At 37.7% G+C, this 21,447-nt stretch overlaps 1 non-coding gene and 1 pseudogene across 1 annotated transcript; one reads left to right on the top strand and one right to left on the bottom strand.

Moving 5' to 3' along the window:
• Positions 1-3,056: 3,056 nt before the first annotated feature.
• LOC145164279 (uncharacterized) lies at positions 3,057-5,421 on the bottom strand (annotated as a pseudogene).
• Positions 5,422-21,121: 15,700 nt separating this feature from the next.
• On the top strand, positions 21,122-21,228 carry LOC145167930 (small nucleolar RNA R71). The gene has a single exon (XR_013741530.1). It is a non-coding gene; the product is annotated as a small nucleolar RNA R71 (small nucleolar RNA).
• The last annotated feature ends 219 nt before the right edge of the window (positions 21,229-21,447 follow it).

The following is a 21,447-nucleotide window of genomic DNA, read 5'->3' as shown; positions in this document are numbered from 1 at the left end:
CTCTCTCTTTCCATTTAGGAAACAAACTCTGCTCCTCCACTCTCCTCTCTACCCTCCTCTACGATCTTTTTCTCAACACCTTCTCCTTCGACCCATCTATCCTCTCCGCCACCGTCGCCGACCTACGCACCGCCCGTCAACAAGACCATGCCTGCATCTCCTTCGCTCCAATAGGTAAGAGATCATCATTAAGCTTCAAATGATTTAATGACGGTCAAATCCAAGGAGAATTAGTTTGTTAAAAATCATGGAATTAGAGACTGGTAGTGCAAAAGACTCAAATGGTTTTTTCTTTCAGATTTTACAATTTCAACCAGTTAGTACATAGAAACACACAAAAATGAAGCTACTAATTTTTTTACCTATCATCTAACTGTAACTTATTTTTCAGATATAATTGAGACCTTGTGTTCTGGGTTGGCTTTGTGTGGCAAGAATATTGACAGACAACAATTCATTATACTTTTAAATTTTATAGATGACATCTAAAAAATTATTGGCTTTGGGTGGCCATAATGTTATACTTACATGTTGTTATTGGATTATGATGATAGTCTTGGTGATCATAAGATCATCATTGGTAGAACTGCAAGTCAATGGAAGCCTTGGTGGTCATAATGTTATACTTATATGTTGTTATTGACATATGATGGTAGGATTGGTAGAACTGCACGTCAACGATAACCTTAGTGGTCGTAATGTTATACTTGTATGTTGTCACTGAATTATCGTGGTAGCTTTGGTGGCCGTAATACCACGGGTCAGAATTTTATCAATTAATGACAACCTTGGCGGCCGTAATACCATAATTGCTTATTGTTATTGGAGAATTATAAATTATCAGTAGCCTCGGTGACCAGAATATTATGCTTATAAATAGTTTTATTGTAATGTTGTTGAAATGCTACCGTGGGGAAAGATTATGAAGTATAATAGTAACATGGAGAGCTACAGGTCTATTATGAATAGTTTTTGGGGGGATAACAGTGTGACTAGCTGTAAACTTCATTTTTGGGAAATTATGTATTAACACTATATTCTAGTGTATGTTGGATTGATTTGAAAGGCGTGTTCGAGATTATATGGGTTAAAGACATGTTGAAATGTACATTATTGTGAAAGATATTTATATATTTTCTATTGGTTACTCACTAAGCTCTCGTAGATTACTCTTTATTGATTTGAGCTTTCAGGTTATGTCAACATACCAATGATGTAAAGTTATAACGAAGAGATGGTAATGCCCGATTCAAATCCTGTATTTTTTTTTATGTACGATCATTTTATGGTAATTCTTGTATCGATTCATTAATTCGAGTGTACATTGGTTTGATTTATGAATTAAAAAGAAATCTTGTTGGTTGTACCTTGTATTAAAAGTCGGGTGTTACGGTATCATAAAAAGAAGGAATGCATCATGAGCCATTGTTGATAATTGTGAACGTTACACTCAAATGTACTTGTACTTGTTGACTTATCATTTGAACTTGATGATGAAAAGTCTGGACTAGATGAATTCATTTCACAATTGTAGAATATATGTTAAAAGGTATTCTTATGTGAAAAATAAGAAGATTTAAAAGGTATTTATAGTTTTTTTTCTTAATTTGAAAACTAGTCGTGGCTACGGTCAACAAGAACTCTCGATGTGGTTTTGAACCATAGTCCATGCCAAGGGAGGTCTTCGCAATTCGTACCGGTATGCTACCCCACTTCTCTTGCACCATTCCGTGGCCACACCCTACTTTCTAACAAAAATAAAGAGAAATTAATTATTCTTTTACTTTTTTTGTTCCTATTAATTTTCTTACTCATATAAAAAATGACCTGCCATAAACTCTCTCTTTTAATTATTTATCTTGATTTCTATATTTTTAATTATTTATCTTGATTTCTATATTTAATTTGATCTATAGAATAGAGAGATAGATATAAATAAAAATAGGAAAATATTTAATTTCTCATAACTAAAATAACACTTCGACAAACAATGTGAAACTATTTTATGACTTGACGCCCAGCAACCTAATTGTTATAAATTTATGTCAGCTACATCAGGCCAAACTTAATTGGCATGGGTCACCTGTCACCATTTCTTGAAAAACTCGTTCAATTGGTTGTCATAGCATCTTTATATGGCCACCATAATTCATGCATGTTATTAATTCGCAGATTGCATTTTATACGTTAAAAGTTTTACACCGAGAGAAATGGTGGGATATTTGTAAATCAGCTGGGTTTTTTGGAAAAAGAAATAATGGGCGAAAAAAGAAACAAAAATAATGGGCGAAAAAGAAGAAATGATTACTTGGAGGGTCACTAATTCTCAAAATTTTAAAATATATTGAGTTTGTTATAGTTTTTAAGTTTTGGGTTACGATATGGAAGAGTGCAAAAACGACTTACAAACTAACAAGTGGAATCGGTGAGAATAAAGTGGAAAATTTAATATTCTATCTTTAAATGTTTGTGGAATCTTGAATAGGAGGAAGAGAGTTTGGATAGAAAAAATCTGTGTAAAACATTGTGACAATTTTTTGGATATTCAAGTCATTATTGAGATGTTGATATGTTCAAATTGAAAACTAGATGAAGTAAATATCGTATCGAGTTTGCTTTGTTCTAATGCTCGTGAATGATACGGGGGGAATATTTCTATGTGGAACCCGATTGTTTTTGTCAAGAAATGTATATTTTGCACGTATAATGTTGTCATTGTTAAAGTTGAGTGAATTATGACAAATGTTTTAAAACCCGGGTTTTTAGTTGACCCGGTGTGATGACCGGTTCACGGGTCAACCGGTTGAACCGCTGGGTCAACCCGGTTTATGGTATTTTTCTATTTTCATATATTTTTACTTTCCTGCATACTACATAGACATATAATACCAATAATATGATGTCAACAAAGTTTAATCTAAACTCCCAAACAACCACATAGAGTATTAATAACATGTTATAGATCAATCTAAACACAACAAACAGCCACATAGAGTATAAATAACAAAAGAAAACATAGTTGTAGACAAATCCAAACACGTTACGACCAAACCAAATCATGGATCTTGAGAAATTGGAGTATTATAAGCATCGATCTCGCGGTCACTTAGTAACTGAAATTCACTATCAACTTCATCATCAACATGTTCACCTTGTGATTCAGAAGCCGGTTCATGCTCTTGCTCATCAAGCATATTTTCCAAATCATCAAAGTTAAGTTCTCCTTCCCGCTCTTCTTCAACCACCCAAAATCCTGTCTTATCAATATTTTCATAGTCAACAGGATCGTAAGACCTCATATCAACCTTCAATCTACAAAAACATTCACAAAAATCTCAAATATAACTTGGTCATTTTATAGCGTAATATATCTTAGCAAGATACCATACCTATTTTGTAAACGCAAGTTGTAATGAACAAATACAAGATCATTTAGCCTTTGATGTTCCAATCTATTCCTCCGTTTTGTGTGAATCCTTTCAAATACACTCCAATTACGTTCACAACCGGAAGAAGATGTCGTTTGACTTAATATTCTAATAGCAAACTTTTGCAAAACCGGAATATCTCCGCCAAATAACTTCCACCACTCATCTACAAAAGATATAGTTAGCAAAAATATATATTAGAAAATACAATATTTTATATATAATAATAACACATTAAATTTAAATCATACCTGGACGAGTAAGATTACGAGAGGCAACGACACTAGATCTACCAAAGGTACCTTCAGCATCACGAAACCTGCCTAAATTCAATGTAATATTTAAAACGTCATCACCTTTAAAAGTCTTCTCAACCATTTCAAGAACGCCTTGAAACACCTCATTCTTCTTACAAAGATTTGCATGATCATATTGAAAAACGGGATTCAACCAATAAGCCGCACAATAAAAACTTTTTCTTAACATCCTATCCCAACGACTATCAATTATGTTAGTGTAAGGCCTATATAATTCCTTCTTCTTCTTAAACAATTCCTTAATCCCTCTTCTTGCCCGACACATTCCCTCGTAAACATAACCAATTGCAGGTTTTTCATCCGAATCACACAACCACAAAAGCTTTAACAAAGGAGTCATTACTTTCACTGTAATCAAACAATTCTTCCAAAAGATTTCATTCAAGAAAATCTGTTTACATTCAACCGCATTTCCCACTTTCAACACCTTCTTAAACTCATTAGATATGACCATTGCTTGTAAATCTTCTTTATGGTCATACAAACTTTGCAATGCAATGAACACGGTACCAAACCGAGTAGCACCTGGACGGATAATTTCGTTCTAACCGGGTCTTTTTCTTAACCAATTCAAGGGCCACTTATGATTATAAACAAAAACAGTAACCCTCGATGCAAGATTTACCAAACTTTTCACATTATCCAATTCTGAAAGATCCTTTAATACAAGATTAAGACAATGTGCTGCACATGGAGACCAAGTAATAGAAGGATATCTTTCAAATAACGTAGTACCAGCAAGCTTGTAATTAGCAACATTATCAGTTACCATTTGCACCACATTTTTTTCTCCTACCATTTCAATAATCTCAGCAAACAAATTACACAAATTTGTAGCATTGCTCTCTATATCAGATGCATCAACAGATTTAAGAAATGATATCCCTTTCGGACAATAAACCAAGAAATTAATCAAATGTCGTTGTGAAACATCCCTCCACCCATCACTCATAATTGTGCAACCAGTATCAACCCATTGACTTCTTAACGAATCAATTATCAATGAAACTGACTTTTTTGCATCTGTCAATAAATTAACCCTCAGAGCATGATAATTAGGTGCTTTGTACCCATAACCAATACTTGCTATTTTATCTACCATAAGTTGAAAAAAAAGGAGAGTTGCAAGCATTCATAGGTATACATGCATCATAAAACCACATAGCAATAGCTAAATCCACATAATGTATTTTTGCCTTACTTTGCATTGGAGATTTGATAGTGGGTTGGGAAGGATCATTTATACCTTTCGTAAAAAATGGATGCAAGTTTGAAGTAGATTTCCTTTTTCCATTTTTCACAGTTGACATTTCTGCTTCCTCCATCTCTTCATCATCATCCAAGATAGTAACACTAGTGCTATGTTTTTCTTTTTCTTTTTGGGCAGTCTCTTTCAATTTCCCTTGCATAGTAAACCGCACTTCTGGACTAACTTTTGGGCATGCTACTACCTCACCTTTAATACCAGCAAGATGTTTCTTAACCCTGTTTATTCCACCACCACCTATAACTTTTTGACAAAAATTACATATCCATGCCTTTTTCCCCTTCTCATCAACGACTTGAGTAACATGTTCCCATGCTATATCTGTCTTTGTTCGTACATTTGATTGAACCGAAGAATGGGATTGAGCTTGAGATTGTGCTTGCAATGGTTCTTCTTCCCTTGATTCCATATTTATGTGCATTGAAAAGTAATGTTATAATCAATAAACATATGTCAATTGGATCCTAATTACATAATCTACACAATCAAAACCTTGAAACAATGATCAATTAACAATAAATGAGTTGTAAACTAACCAAATCAGTCACAATCAAAACCTTGAAACAATGATCAATTAACAATAAATGAACTGCAAACTAACCAAATCTATCACCTGTTTCAAAAGAAAACAAGTTTCATAAGAAAAGTTAATCAGAAGCTATAGAAGAAAAGAACCTGATTTCACAGTCAATTGGAGAAGAAAAGAAAATTGGAGAAGAAAAGAAAACAAATCTATCACCTGATTTCACAGTCAATTGATTTCACAGTCAAAAGAAAACTGATTTTATAACAACAGCTAATCAAAATTGGATGATTGGACGAATTGGAGTAAGTGGATTAGTAATAGAGGGGGAATTGGAGTTTCGGTGGAGAAGGAATAGAAACATCCGTTCGCTGTTTTGCAGGAAAAAAAAGAAACAGGAAAAGTCGTTGTTTTGCAGGTAAAAGAAGAAACAGGAAAACTCACCTGGAGAAGAGAAGAGCCGAGTTTCTTTCTTCAGCTCGCTGCTGATGTCGCTGCTTTCTTTCGTTCACTACCAGCTCGTTACTTTCGTTTCCCAGAGAAGAGAAGAGCCGACTTTGTTTTTCCTGGAGCGATCTCACTTAATTATCCAAGCCCTGATAAATGGGCCAATCCGGTTTTTACCGGTTCGAAATACCAACTTCAACCACGGTTCAAGTTAAACCCGGCCGGTTCGATCCGGCGGTATTTTTACAAAAACCCGTTCTAATTTGACCCGCTTTCTATTCGGGGTCACAGTCCAACCGGTTGAACCGGCCGGGTCGACCCGGGTTTTAAAACATTGATTATGACCAAGTGTTTTATGATTAACGTCTATGCACCTCAAGACGTCAATTGTTAAAAAAAAAAGAACATTTTTGGAATTTCATTTTGGGATATATGAGCCCAAAGGGTGGCACTTACAAGGTTTTTGGTGATTTTAATGTTGTATGGACAATAACGGAAATGTTTGGTACTTCTTTTGTCAAACAACACACACAAAAGCGATAGTGAATATCGATATATTTGGTTATTCTATGAGAGATTGGATTTTGGCTTAAAAATAAAGCACTCCGGTTGTCACATAAAAGTGTTGGTCTCTCGGAATATAGGACATGAAGCTACGAAGAAAATGAGTAACCCCAACAATTTCAACAAGTGTATTTGCTAGAACACGATACTCAGATTCACAACTTGACCATGCAACACTAGGTTGTTTCTCTGCACTCCAAGATAAAAGTTTGCCACTAAGATATCTAGAGGTGGAACGTCGGGTCTCGATGCAACGAACCTAATCCACATCCGGATACTTTAAAAGAGATGGTGTAGATGAGTGTTGAAACGAAAAACCATATGAAATGGTGCCTTTAATACATCGAAGATTGTTGGGTCTAAGATATTGGTTTATACTTTGCTTTTCTAGGCAATTGTAATTTTCCTTCTAGGACCGAAATCTGTTCACGGCCCAGGTGGTGTTTACGGTTGTGAACAGGTTTACGACCGTGAACCTGTTCACGGCCCATGTCTCATATATATAGGGTGAGGAGTGCATGTGTGAAGAAGAGGGGAGTGTACGGACGAGAGGAGTTTAAGTGTGTGAAATCCAAGGTGTGATAGAGAGAGAAGAACTAGTGTGTGTGTACTATCTGTATGGAGCATCATTCTATTCATTGAATACATCATAGATTCACTTTTTTTTTCTTTTTCTCTTCTATTTTGATCTGACATCATTCGTTTGATTGGGATTCCGCACCATCAAACAGATCTGATTGATACAGAAGTAGATTTGGGACTTACAAGTTGTGACATCCCCTAATTTCTCGGCCAGAAAAGACCGATTTAATTTATGCTTTTTAAAATAAAATCAGAGAAATCCTTTTAAAAGATGTTGCGGAATTGGTCCCCAAAACAAAACATGATAAAAGTTTGTCCAAAACCTTTCTTTAAGAAATATATAATTTCATTTCATATCAAAACCTCGGGATGTCATGTTCCGATACAGATCATAAGCATAAACAAGACATTATAAGTCTTTCAACAGTTATTTACAACTACTGGCCTATAATCCAAAAATCTCTCATCATCCTCCGACTATGCTCGGGGTCCACTACCTGTAACATAAAAAGCTGAGTGGGTCAGGCTTGGGAGCCTGGTGAGCATATAGGGTTTTCAACCCACAATAATAATAAACTTATTAAGTTCATCAATCAACAATAACCCTGATTACCCATTCCCGTTATCCTCACTTTACGTCCTTAAACACTTATCACAAGGGACCTAGCCTAAAGAATATCATCGGGATGGACACTACTGCTAAGGGGACTCCTCAGCCATACATGTCCTAAAGGCAACCATGAGAGGGATGGAGTACAACAAATGAACACCCAAGTTCATTAACACCTACAGGTTGCGGGCCTGCCAGCGTTCCACTGGACTGTCTAGAAAAGTCTGTCGTCGTCATCCATACTCCGCTAGATGACTGGATCACTATCACATCGAGGCCTCTCATCATTTTATTTCATCACACATCAACTATTTACCCATGTTTTACCAAACATATTTGTAGATAAAAATACATATACAGTTTAAAACTTGTATAAAACATCTATTCAACAGTCACCTCAATTAAACAATTAATATAATTACACATAGCACGTATTTTGTAGAAAATACTTCATATCTAGGTGTAAGATGAATGTGACTATATACTCACATGATTTGATGATAATCGGGCAGCACTTCGTTTCCTAAAATGATCGTTTCTAATAAAACTGGGAGTTTTATTGAGAAACCGGGCTCTGCGAAGGTTGGGCTTCGAAACCGAAAAGATAAATTTCTCGGGCTTCTCGGGCACTTCGGGGCGTATTTCGGGTATTTGGTATAATACCGGGGCTTTGGGGGAAGTTGGAATGAAAGAAATATTGAAAAAGCGGCTAAAAATGATCCAAGGGCGAGGCTCCTGATCCAAGGGCTGAGAAGCCTCCACGCGTCAGTAGATCCGAAGCGAGGCCACGTGGGTCGCACATGCGAGGGTGCTGGTGTCACCTCCTGATTGGACCGAGGTCTAGGTCCGAGGCTTCGGTCGTGGCACTCCATGCGAAGGTCGGACACGCTTCTGATGACACACGAGATCGGACACGGGGCGACACGCGGACTGCTTCGGTTGGGCCTCCCTTCGGCCGAATCAGCAGCGAGCACGTGACATTAATGCGAGATTCCGGGTGACGTGGCCGAAGTCCCACCATGCGAAATTCCTAGGATTTGATATTTTTTTTCTCGATTTTTCTGCAAAAACTTCTAAAATCCATAACTTCCGCATACGGGCTCCGTTTTTGACGTTCTTTATATGCAAGCGTAGGTAAAATTACGCTCTACAACTTTCGTTTAGACTTCGTCGGCTAATTTTGACATTAATTTTTATATTATTATTTTTAACAGACCGGGACAGGAAATCCGTTAAAAAATCATAACTTCTTCATCCAACGTCCGTTTTCGTCTGTCTTTTTACCGTTGTGCTACTATTGACGAGACCTTCGATTCTCGTTTAGGTTGTATCGGCTAAAAATCACTCGATCTAAAATTCGAGTTTTTAGCTGTCTACTGCTAAGCTGAAACTTAGAAAAATCATAATTTCCTCATACGAAGTCAGATTTGTGTGTTCTTTTTATACATACTCTCGGTTTAACGAATACTACGACTTTCGTTTATATCACTAAGGCTAAAAAGTAGTTTATCAAAAACTCACTTTTTACGACATTCGGCACCGTGCCGGTTTTGTCGCGAAACTTCGACAGGTCATAACTTATTCGTTATAACTCGGATTTCGGTATTCTTTATATATCTGTAATCCTTGTCACACCCAGTACAAGTTTCTTAATAGCTATCGGCTTTATCTAATATTTATTTTTGACGCTCATTTTTATTCTTAATTAATTAAACCCTAATAATTAAGCATAAAACACATAATTCACATAATATTCAGATAATTCCTTTTCATTTCTTCAAAATGAGTTGCAAAGGTTAACCTAGACTATAGCGTCAATATTAATGCCTATCCTAGAAACACGGGCGTTACACAAGTGGTATCAAAGCTTTGATTGTATCAATCAATTTTGTCAGATCGGGAGCGTACTTGATCTTATTTTTGAAAGATTTCTGCGTGTTTAGATAGATCTTGGCAAGATAGGGGGGTTTGTTCTTCGCGTTTTTCATAAAAACGAGTTTTGGATCGAGTTTTGGAGCAAAAATGGTGAAAACGTTGTTTTTCTTCGCATCTGAAGCAGTGTTTACAGCCTTTGAAGGGCTCACGGCCCGAAGGGAGTTTACGACCGAGAATAGTTTGCAGCCCTCGGAGTTTATGGTCCTCGGTTTACGGCTCAGCAGTTTACGGCTGAGCAGCGTTTCTCGTTTCGTTCTCGGCCAGCAGGAGTCCTCGCAGCGTGCTTCTATTAAAAAAAAGGGGATTTCGGGGTGGAGGAGTATCGAACCCAGGTCTCCTCCCTACTCAACCAGGCACCTTCCAAACTAATCTAGCTTGCTAGATGTTATACGCTTTGCAAATTTATTTCATAAGGTGTCCCTGTCTCGATCCTATTTTCGCAATATTGTCATTTTCAGCCCAAAAATCAATTTCTTTTAATTTTAAAATCCATTTTTCAACCAAAAATTTTAGTTTTTAATTTTTGACTTTTGACCTAAAATTTTGACTTTGACTTTAAGGTTTGACCTTTGACTTTAATCTTTGACTTTCTCGTTTAACTTTCAAATTTTCAATTTTAGCTTTTCGGTTTGACTTTTTAAGTTTGATTTTTAAGTTTGACTTTTTAAATTTGACTTTTAAGGTTGACTTTTGAGTTTTCAAGTTAAAGGCAATGTTTTAAAAACCGGTTTGAACCGGTCGGTCGAACCGGTTGGACCGGGAATCGGGGAAGGGAGCGGTTCAACTATCACCGGTTTTATGTCTATTTCTGAACCGGATCGAACCGGCCGGTTTTTACAAAAATCCGGTTGAACCGGTTTAATTAAACCGGTTGAACCGGTTAAATTGAATAAAAACACATGAAATTGAAACTTTTTGCATAATAAACTTTAGTAGGTTTTTCACATTTATTAAAAATTTTCTGAATAAAAGCATGTGATAAATGTTATTAAGTTTTTTGATGCATTTATATTAATCTAGGACTTTATTTTCTTTTTGAATGCACGTGGATTCATGTAAAATTTATGATTATGAGTAATTTTAATGTTTTTAGAATGATCTTCAATTTGTTTTCATGTGTATTTTAATGTTTGAACTTATGAACATCATATTCTTGATTTGTGTATGTAGATATGTGTATAAAAATATGAAAAAAATATGAAAATTGTAGAAAACGGTTTACTCTGCGGTCGAACCGGTTAAACCGATTGAACCGGAAACCGGTCACCATACCGGTTCAACTAAAAAACCGGTTTTAAAAACATTGGTTAAAGGGCATATTTTTAAACAGTGAGTTCCTCAAACATTCCGGTCACTGAAAATTCTTGCTCTCAAACTTGCATTGATAATGTCAAAAATCTACATGAACATATCGATATTATGCGTAGAGAAATAGAGGAACTTATATACGAGAGATATCAACTTAGGAAAGGCCAGAAACCAATAAAAGAACAACTAGAGGCCAAGACTAAGGACTTCAGGAAGCTACAGGCAGAATACGGTGATAAGTGCGTTGATTTTAAATGTCTTGAACAAGAACTTGCTGCTGCAACTGCTGAACTTGACACATTGAAGATTCGTTTTGCAAATGCTGATTTCAACTTTAAGAAAATCGATGGGTCAAGTGAAAGAGTTGCAGCAATAATCGAACATCAAATGAAATGGAAGGACCAAAAGCAAGTAGGAATAGGTAATGAGAGTGTCCCTCCCCCATATAACCACAATTATACTGCTACTCCTTTAACTCAAGAGGAGATAGAACGAGAACCATTTATGGTGTACGGTAAACCAGATCCTCAGGTGCCAGAATGTAGTGATAGGAAATTAGATACTAACGTTTCTACTTCCGATGCAGATTCGTCTTTAAGCCAAGGAAAGCAAAAGGCTGGAGAGAAAGTGTCTAATGATCAACCTGATGTTTTGATTTGTGATGAAGTGGTTTCAAAATCTGATGATTCTGATAAGAGTGATGATGTGTCTGATAAGTATGATGTTACTAGCACATCCACTCCATCTACACCTGTCATACAATCTGTTTCTTGCACTTGTACATGTGGGAACAATCAGAAACAAGGCAAGGATACGCCACCAGGGGCAGGAAGAAACAACTTCCCAGTGAAAAAAAGACATCTTTTCACTATGGAACACCTCAACGCATTGCCAAAAATTGTCCTAATCGCGCATACGTTCCCTACTACGCACAAGACTGGCAGAACGCGCCAAGATGGAGATACCTCAAAAGAAACCCTTTGAGGTCACGTTCAAACAATGGCGACTGGAACACGCTAAAGACTAAGAATAAAAATCCCAAGGTCAAGAAGGGAATGCCGGCCAAAAAGGACAATTCAAGAGATGCTCCAACGAAACCAAGACCGGCTAGGTCAAAGTCATCTCGGCGATCGGCTTCAAGTTCAAAAGCAAGTATCGAGGCACCCATCGGATCGAAAAAGAAATGGGTTAAACCCAACTACAAATGGGTACCAAAGGTTCAATCTCCTAAATCACCTAATGATTCTAACATTTCTTCATCTTCTGTTTGTGATAAGAAGGACATGTCATGGGAGAAATTATCTTGCGTTGATGACAAAGGTCGACCCAGTTTCAAAATGGACTGGGTTCCAAAGACCAACTGATCCCGCTCTGTGTCGGAGCAGCTATGGAGGCATATCATCAGACTTCGGTTTGTTGGTAATGGTTGTTCCAAGTACATGATAAGGGACATCTCTCAACTGTGCAGCACTCAGAACTTTGTTTGAGAGTATGTGTCCTTTGCAGGAAAGGAAGAAAGTAAGGGATCACTCATGGGGTTTTGTGCTTAACGACGTGAAGAATTTTCGGATTTGTTCTGAGATTATGCGTGCTGTTCTCAGACCTTCTGGATGCAAATTCAATCTGTGACTTACAGTTTAAGTTTTTCTTCTCGATACTCCTGAATTTCATCTTAAACTGATTCGTTTTGAAGAAATTTTTTTTATTTTCTTTTCTTATTGTTTTTCGTTAGTAGGTATATTGGGAAGTGATATCAAGATAAAGTGATAACGGGCAGTCTAAACCAGTGTAAGGTACTGAATTTGAACTGTCTAGACTCTGTGTTCAATGTGTTGGTTGGCACGAAGGATTTGACAGTGTGGATTTAGATAGGATTATTTGGATTGACTATACGATGCTCGGGTAGATTGAGCAGTGAGATAAACACGGGAACCCACGGGATACACTAAATTAATACGCATCTAGAACAATGGTTCGACTTTTCCTTGATGTACGGACTTATGTCCTTAATTCTGGTTCTGATAGGGCGACTGGGGGGTTCTGATAAAGTAGGTCTGTAGGAAATTATTTTATTGCTTTCTATCTGTCAATCATATGTTGCCTCCTCTGCGTGATTGGAACATATCTGACCTGGACTGCAACATATGCAACTCTATTTCTATGCATCTTCTTTATCTGTGCAATTCTTCCTATCTATTAGCCATATGTTGTCTCCTCTGCGTGATTGAAATGATCTGACCTGGAACACAGCATATGCAACATTCTACCTCTCAATCCCTCTATCTTAGTTAGCCATATGTTGTCCCCTCTGTGTGATTGAAAGAGATCCGACCTGGGACACAACATATGCATCTATCTCTAAATCTGTCTTCCTCCTTAATAATTGTTTACTCACCTAAAGTAAGTGATGTGTATAAAAATGCATTGGTTTTGTCCTACTTCTAATTATGAATTTGATACACAAAAGGCAGTGGACCTGTCAATTGGTAGTATAAATTAGCAAGCAGGGTATCGAACTCAGGGAACGGGAATTAATCTAACTACTAGAACTATCTAAAACAATTAGTAAAATAGAAGGGTTTTCTCTAGTTTTGCAAGACTAGAAACTTAACTGAAACTTAACTAACACTTAACTAACAGCTAACAGCAAGCAAAAATCAAATAAATTCAATAATCAAAATGGTTTCTGTTTAAGTTCGATTCATTTAGTCCTATGGTTAATTTTATGGCAATGCAATGGATTAATTGTTATTGGTTACCGACTAAAGTGATTAGATTCACATCTGCTATTACCAATCCTTAGGAAACAAATTAATTTAAGCAGTGATCAAGTGACTAAACTAATGAATTTCCTAGTTTAATTATTCGGATTAAATAAGACTTGTAATTAGCTAATTAAATTAGTAATTCAATTAACCCCTTGTTGATGGTTTATCAAACAAGATCACACATTAATTTACCCATTCTCTAGTTAATCCTAGTTTCACATTCACTATTCCTAGGCACATAACAATGTGTTCTCATAAATCACATGAGATAAGCAATTAAGAGATGTTCATGCAGCTTAATTACTTAGCAATTAACAGAAAATAGTTATGGTTAATGCATAAGGGTCTTTAACAAGCTTAATTTAACAAAAATTCACCAATTAACAATCAATCCAAACATAAATTAATCCATAGGAGCAAACTTATCTACCCTAAACAGAAACTAACGAAATTAGTTCATAATTACAGCAGATAAAAACCTACAAACGAATTCAATCAATCCAAACATGGTTCTATTCAAAGATAAAGTGGAAAAGTAAACTTATGTTGCCTTAATCTTCTTAGAATTGAGGATTAGGGTTCTTCTCACGTTTTCTCAAGTCTCCAGCAGTCTCCTTAGTACCCAAGTAATCGTCCAAAAAGCCAGAGAGAGTTTTGGACTCGGGTTTATCCTCTATTTATGGATTTCAGAAAACAAAGGCTACTCGTCGAGTAGCCAACCGACTCGCCGAGTCCCCTCGATGAATCCGTGTACGGAAAGGACTTTGTGTTTTACTTCGCGAACATTCGTGCCTACTCGTCGAGTAGACGTCCCTACTCGCCGAGTACTTTAGGATTTTTGCTCTTTTTGTTCTTTCTTCAATTCCCGAGCTTCCGAATGCATCTCATGCGTCCTTTTGCTTCCGAGCATATCTTTTGGACTGAAAATACAATTTAAACACAATTAAGCACCTTTTATCCATAAATTGCAAATAATTAGCCAATAAATAATAAAAATCTGTACTAAATATATAGCTAAATATGCACATATCAAAATACCCCACACTTGACTTTTGCTTGCCCCCAAGCAAAACTGAATTTTAACATACTAATACCACATAAGACAATCCCAATTAAACCCAGCCATTATGCCAAGACCACAACACATGCATTTGTGTCTAAAGTTTTTCCTAAGGACCCCCCTCAATTCTAAATACTCACAATCCTCATAAACACTCGCCCACTTCTTTTGAACAATGCCCATTTTATGTATCCCTCCGAATCCATCCGCAGAAAAACTCCTAGCCTCAAGGTATTTTTGGTTGAGCAACCCAAGCATACATAATCTAGACAATTACAACTTTTTCGATACCACTATGGAGCTCTTTTGGAATTCTTCACTTCTTGGATATTTGATCTTGATTTCTTTGAATTCACCACTTTTTGATTTTTGGTATCTTCAACTTTTGAACTTTGGAATTTTGATCTTTTAATCTTCACTTTAACTGCTCCAAAATTCTTAAAACTTTTCTTATAATTCTCTCTCTCTTTTTTTAACATGTAACTCACTCTTTTTTTACTCAATACCTACATGGTTAAACAGGGGCGCTCAACCTCAACCTTTATTGGTTAAAGATAAAAAAATTTCTGGATACATTCTGGTACACGATGCTAAACATATTGCATCCCTCAAACTAAGCGAGGTTGTGTTTTTGTCCCATGATTTCACTAGAATAAAGGAGGCCACAAATGCACTAGAACGTATATTGGCTCAACTAAACATTTGGGTTTTCATGCAATCATCAAACATAACACTAGCATGATTCCTAATTGCTTTTTACCAAATTTTCTAAATTAAGTCCTAGCAAATTTAATCCAAAATTTTGAAAATTAAGCCTAAAATTAAGTTCCCAAAATTAGGATTCTAATTAACTAACATAACCAACCCCCTACCCCACACTTAATTCATGCAATGTCCCCATTGCATATTATGCATGATAAAGAACAACAAAATAAAGAGATAATTAGAACAAACTCCCCTGGGATAGTAGTGCAAAGTTGATATTTCATCTTTAAGCTCCATCTTCAATTGACTTTAGACATGGGAACAGCTCATCCATGTCTTGGGTGTCAAAATCTCGTGTGGTACAGCTCCAAATATTTAGGAAAATAGTCTAAAAAATCTTCAGGAATTAATCTTCAAAGAATATGAGCAAAGCCCGTATCATATGTGGTCAAAATTCAAGTTTTGGTAGTGGAATATTGAGCGACTCACCGAGTCACTACGTCTGCTCGGCGAACAGAATGGCTTTTAGCAGAAAAGTCGTGGTATCGCAAGACGACTCGCCGGGCCCAACTTATGCACTCGGCGAGTACAACGCTGAGTGATAAATAAATCTTCTGCTTTTGAATCCATTTCTGATGTGATTGGGTATGGCAATTTAGTGTCTCTCCTTCATTTTTCTTCAATAAATAACACTCTTAAACCCTCTTTGATCACGGACTCGACCTTAAACTCAAACTTGCACATTCTCATCTAGACCTGACCCTTACTCCAGCCTTGACATTTGAGACTCTTGCATGCATCCTAGCTTCAATCTGAAAAATAAGAGCAAACACAAGTGATAAAAAAACAAACTCATACATTAACGTCCTAAAAGTTCAAAACCCACAAATCAAATAAAAACAGTTTTCAAACATCCAAATTAAAAACAAAACAAAACATCAATCTTCAGCCTCCTCTTCGTTTCCTCCAGTTCCACTTCCACCAGCTTGGTTCCTTCTTGCTTGCACTCTCTCCTCCCAACTTGGTACATAGGGAAATCCGGGTCCGGGCCTTGGTGCGATATTCATTTGTTCAAACAAATAAACAAATGATTCGTTGTTGTAGTTCATGCTTCTTCCAAGGTCGTCCTGGTACCTTCTTGCCTCCATGTTGTACCAATCCATGGGTAACTCTTCATCCACCGGAATGACCGGTGGGTCTTCTCGGATGGGCTCTCTTCTTTCCCTTACCCTTCTTCCTGGATCCTCGGGCTCTAACACTGCATCTGCATTCGGGATTCCAAAATGTCCCCCGCCATAATCCTTAATGATCCTTGCCCTCTTGAATAATGTGGTGCTAAATGGAGGAGAAGGAATCATTGTCAATACCCTTGTTGCACCTTGATCCAAGATCCCATACGACCTCGCCAGCTTCGTAAAAAACATGCCCCCGTTGATTTTGGAAGTGATCCGCTCCTTAACCGCCCCCTCTGCTAAATATTTTGCCAAACAATATGGCAAATTGCAGAAAACATCGGGAGTGATAATGCTCCACATGTAGAAAATGTCAAGAGTAGGGACCTTATCATCATCCTTTCGCATGTTAATAGTACTTGCGATTAGACGATGTATCAGGCGATGAATTGGGGAACGGATACTCCCCTCTTGAGCAGACGATGGAATGTAGACCCGGTTTGCAATTGTATTCCACCAAGTAGATGCAACCACCTCTTCAGGCAAGTCCTTGTGACAATGTTCCAAGAATGTTTCAAAGTTTTTAGACATGATCACATTTTGATCATAAACTCCCAATCTCCATGCGAGCTCCGCCATGCTGCACCGGCGTACTTCTCCTCCAAGACAAAATGTAATAACATTTGGACTATCATAATCATCACCACCTCGGAAGGAGATGGTAGCAAAGAATTCCCAGCAAAGTTCCTGGTAAACTGGCTCTTGGATCTTGAACAATCGACTACAACAGTCACAAACTATTGTCATCCCATCATTTTCGAAAGACTTGACCAAATAAGGATTCAACTCTTCCTCCAACCCGGTTTGACCCATCCAATGCCAGTCAATTGCGTTGGGGACATAAATCTCCTTTCGTTTTAGTGTTTCCAGCTTGTTTTTCGTACGGGAGAGTGAAGATTTGGAGTTTATTTGAGGAAAATTCAGCATAACCGCCTCCCCTTGAACTTTGTCCACGCCCATACATATTTCCTACAAAATAAAACCAAGAACACCACAAACAAAATACCGAAAAATTAAAAAAAATGACCAAATACTGGGCATCTGCAACCTGGACTCGCTGAGTAGGAGTCCTGCTCGACGAGCAGGATTAACTGTGCGAGTCGGTCCGTGTTTTAATTATCATTCGGGCGAAATCAACCATCCAAACACACAAATTAGTCCAGGGGTTTGTCTTGGTATGTCTATTAAGCATAATTTTGCAAGAAATTTCGTCTAAAACAACCTAATTCGTCCTAAAAATCAAAACCCTAAGATTGAAGTGAACCCCAAAATCGGGTTTTCATGGATTACAGCCACAAATCTACCCAAGACATGATCTTTAACAAGATTAAGTAGGAAAAACGTTACCTTTTTGGTTGAAGATGCAAGAACTAGCAAGAAATCGAAGATGAAGGCTTGAGGGGAGAAGATGCTCGACGAGCGGCTGGTGGCTGCGTATGAAGTTGTGATTTACCAATTAGGGTTAAAACCCCTTATTTACAAAATTTAAATTAAATATTTTTTTTTCGGGTAAATACGTGTACTCGCTGAGTAGGCGTACCTACTCGCTGAGCAGATACGCGAATCCGCGATTTTTCGTGATTTTAAAAATGGACTCGCCGAGCAGATATTTGGACTCGACGAGTTTTTTGTTCTGTTTGTCAAAAATTTGAGTTTTTAAATTTTACGCCACCAACCCCACACCTGAACATTGCTTTCCCTCGATCAATCATTTTGATCACAGAAGAAGATTGATAAAAGTAAATCCTAAAAGAAACAAACACAAAAGGAAAGAGAATAGTAAAAGAAAGCAAACTCTAAACTCGGGTTGCCTCCCAGAAGCGCTTTTTTTAGGAGTCTTTAGCTGGACTCCTTCCCGCTTTACGTTGCTGCTTCCTCCATTAGGACCTCCTTCTTCAGTTTCTGCACTTTATATTTTGTCTTGTAAAGATAGATCCTTTTCTTATATGCCCTCTTCACTTCCTCCATTCTTTTTCTTGCAGCATTTTCTTCAGCCTTACGCTTTATCCCTTGACCATGCTTCTTCTTATTCACTCCTCCCTTTTTATGCCCCATCTTTTCCGTTACTTCTTGATTTCCCCCGGTTGCCTTATCGGTCATTACTTCATCATCACTTGAAGGCACAAATTGTTCCTCACTGTTAGCACATATAACCGAATCAGGTGGTTTGAAAGTGAAAACCTCAAACGTAGTAGAGACAAGGGCATGAGGCTTGGTTCGTTTGCTTTTGGTTGACATTCCTTCATGCTCTAGTATATGTGTTTCAATAGAAGAGTGATTCTTATCATTATTCTAAGTTTTAGTATCCTCTTTATTTTCTAAAGTTGCGTTATCCTCATCTTGGGCAGCCTCACCATTTCGCACAATTGTTCCAAGACAAGCCAAATGTGCATTCTCAAGGTTGATAAAATCTTTAATAGCTTTGTTCCCCTCAAGAAGATTCTCCAAGTAATCAGGCAAAATGTGCACATCTGGTCCAGAAAGGGTACTAATGGGTTGCAAACCAAAATCTTCAATAAATCGGGATTTTTCGTATGTACTCGTCGAGTCAGTAGGTGCTACTCGGCGAGTCATTGAGCTTCCAAAACTTTTGAGGCCTTCTTGATAATCAGCTTCCCCGATCAGCCTCTCAATCTCCTCCAGATCTCCTTCAACATCAGAATTCTCTTCCAAAGATAATAAGAACTGCTTTGGATTGCTTTCTTGTAAATTTGCAAGCTCTTTTTCTAATAATTCATCCTCTAAATCTATTGAGGAAACTTTATCTTCTTTGGACTTTATGTGCTTAACCTTTTCCTCAGCTTTAAAAATCACTGATTCATCCCCCACCCTCAAGGTTAGTGTAGATTCACGCATATCTACCAGGGCACAAGCGGTATTCAAGAACGGTCGGCCAAGAATGATTGGTACCTTAAGGTCTTTTTCCATGTCTAATATTATGAAGTCAATAGGAAATACTAGTTTATCAACTTTGATAAGAATATCTTCACACACTCCCATTGGATGTATTACCGTTTTGTCGGCTAGATGAATCTTCATTTGACCAGGCTTTGGAACCGGGAGGTTTAACTTTTGGAAGAAAGAATATGTCATGATATTAATGCTTGCCCCCGAGTCAGTCAATGCTCGTGTAGTCATTATGTTCCCAAATTGACAAGGTACAGTGATAATTCCCGGATCGCCCCTCTTTTCTGGCAGTTCATTCAGCACTATTTCAGCTACTTCTTCCATATTTTTCCGAGTCATCAAGAGGTTTTTAAGCAAACTTGCGTATTTTGGTGTTTGAACTATTGTTTCAACAAACGGAATATTCACTTGGAGTGCCTTTATGTGCTCCATAAACCTCCTATATTCTTGAATATGCTCATCAGGTATAGCTCGGCTCGGAAATGGAAAAGGGGCCCGATAAGGTTTTAAAAGAGAGCCGTTTGTGTCATCAGGTCTCGGACTCGTCGAGTCCTTGTTGGTGACTCGGTGAGTCGAGTCGGGTTTACTTGATTCCCAGATATTTGCCTCTTCTGTTTGCACCTTGTTGGGATTCTTATGGATAGGGGTCAGAGGAGTGAAAGTTGTCTCAGAATCCGTTGTTATGGCCTTCACATGCGTCATTCTGGGGTTTTGTTCGGTATTGCTAGGAAGTTCACCGGGTGTTCATGGGTTGATTTGTTGCGCAAGCTGTCCTAGCTGTTTTTCAATGTTATGAATAGAGGCTTGTTGATTCCTAAGCATATTTTGCTGATCTTTCATCATAACTTGGTGCTCTCTAAGCATAATTCGTTGCTCCTTCAATTCATTGTCGGTATCATTATGCCTTTTCTCGGACGCAACTACAAATCTTGTGAACACATCCTCCAAATCTGATTTCTTCTCCAACACCGGTTCCTCTTTTTGATAAAAACCCCTTTCCTTTTGCTTATATTTCTCTTCCTTCGCCTTTTTGTATTCATCATAGGGTAGCCATTCTTTCTTGGGTTTCCGCCAATTGTCATCATACCTATCACCACTTGAATAGCACACTTGCACTTTCCGGTTCCCGTTCTCGTCAAGATCGCAATCTTTGGTGAGGTGAGGCCCTCTACAATTCTCACAACCCACCCTAATGGCATGGATGGATTGGTCCATCTTAGTCATTCTTCGATCCAAATTCTCCAACTTAGCCATCATCGCTTCCATGCCATCATTTACTAAATTCACTACCCCTCGACTTAGTTCATTCCTTGGGTTATGATATTCTCTAGAGTGTTTAGAGAATTCTTCAATTAGCTCTTTTATCACCGGGGGTGCTTTCTTTGTGAGAGGTCCTTGCGAATCAAGGAGCTGCCTAGTTGTTACATTTACTCCATCATAGAAAATGGAGACTTCTTGTTGACTATTCAAATCGTGATGTGGGCAGTTCCTTAGTAATCCTTTGTATCTCTCCCATGCTTCATAAAGTGACTCTCCAGCTTGTTGTTCAAAATTGGCTATGGCTTTCTTCAACTTGGCTATCTTTGAGGGAGCGCAAAAGTGTTCTATAAACTCTGTCTTCATTTTGGCCCAAGTAGTGATGGATCCGGGAGGGAGTGATTTCAGCCAATCTTTCGCGGCTCCCTTGAATGTGACCGGTATCATACGAAGTAACACGGTGTCGCGAGCCACATTGGGGACACTAAAGTAATCGACTATATCGTTGACCTCCTCTAGGTGCTTGTATGCGTCTTC

Source organism: Lactuca virosa, chromosome 3 (genome assembly GCF_052849685.1).
Source record: "Lactuca virosa cultivar CGN04683 chromosome 3, Lactuca_virosa_CGN04683_v6, whole genome shotgun sequence".
Classification (NCBI taxonomy): Eukaryota; Viridiplantae; Streptophyta; class Magnoliopsida; order Asterales; family Asteraceae; genus Lactuca; species Lactuca virosa.
Note: the sequence above shows the minus strand (reverse complement) of the source record. Positions and strands in the feature narration are given on the sequence as shown.